The sequence below is a fragment of the Hylobates moloch genome, unplaced genomic scaffold (assembly GCF_009828535.3).
Source record: "Hylobates moloch isolate HMO894 unplaced genomic scaffold, HMol_V3 SCAFFOLD_16069, whole genome shotgun sequence".
Classification (NCBI taxonomy): Eukaryota; Metazoa; Chordata; class Mammalia; order Primates; family Hylobatidae; genus Hylobates; species Hylobates moloch.
Genome location: NW_026668344.1, coordinates 1 through 1,219, shown reverse-complemented (window position 1 = coordinate 1,219; position 1,219 = coordinate 1). Strand labels below are relative to the sequence as shown.

Here is a 1,219-nt window from a genome sequence, read left to right as displayed (position 1 = left end):
AAGATTCCCAGCGGAGCCACCAGAGCCCCCTAAGGAAGTTGAACCATGTGCAACCCAGCAGGAAGCCTCGGGTCATCCCCGGAAGTCCACTGAATAGGTCAGTCCTCCACCAGAGTGGGAGATACCAGCTCAGCCATCGGAGCCACCTGAGAAGTTCGAACCATCTCCAGTCCTACAGCAGGCCCCAACTCGGCTTTTAAAGCCACCTAAAGAGGTAGAATCCTCTCCAGTCCAGCAGGCGGTCCCTGCTCAGTCTTCAGACCCCGCTATGGTTATAGAACCCTCTTTGACCCAGCAGATGGCCCCATCTTTGCCTCCAGAGTTCCCTCAGGAGGTAGAACCATCTGTAACTCAGCAGGAGATTCCAGCTGAGATTCCAGAGCTCTCTATGGAGGTAGAACCTTCTCTGACCCAGCAGGAGGCCACAGTTCAGGCTCCAGAGTCCCCTAAGGAGGTAGAACCTTCACGGCAGCAAATGGTCCCAGTTCAGCTTCCAGAGCCACCTAAGGAAGTTGCAGCTCAGCCTCCAGCTCATTATGAGGTCACAGTCCCAACACCAGGCCAGGATCCAGCTCAGCACTCAACATTGCCCAGTGTCACTGTTCAACCTTTGGACCTGGGACTTACCATCACTCCAGAACCCACTATGGAAGTTGAATATTCTACACCCCTGAAGAGGACTATAGTTCCTCCAATGCACCTTAAGGTGACACTTCCACATCCACACCAGGTTCAGACTCAGCATTCACACCTGACTGAAGCCACAGTTCAACCTTTGGATCTAGGGATTACCATCACTCCAGAATCCACAACAGAGGTTGAACCTTCTACAGCCCTGATGACTACAGCTCCTCCTCCAGAACACCCTGAGGTGACACTTCCACCTTCAGACAAGGGTCAGGCTCAGCATTCACACCTGACTGAAGCCACAGTTCAACCTCTGGACCTGGAGCTTAGCATAACTACAGAGCCTACTACAGAGGTGAAACAGTCTCCAACCACGGAGGAAACCTCAGCTCAGCCTCCAGACCCGGGGCTTGCCATAACTCCAGAACCCACTACAGAGATTGGACATTCCACAGTCCTGGAGAAGGCTATAGCTCCTCATCCAGACCAGGTTCAGACTCTGCATCGAAGCCTGACCGAGGTCACAGGTCCACCTACAAAGTTAGAATCTTCGTAGGATTCATTGGTGCAGTCTGAAACTGCACCAGAGGAA

General features: G+C 52.9%; 1 pseudogene; it reads left to right on the top strand.

Moving 5' to 3' along the window:
• The first annotated feature begins 10 nt into the window (after positions 1 to 10).
• On the top strand, positions 11 to 1,203 carry LOC116465951 (leucine-rich repeat-containing protein 37A-like; annotated as a pseudogene).
• Positions 1,204 to 1,219: the final 16 nt, after the last annotated feature.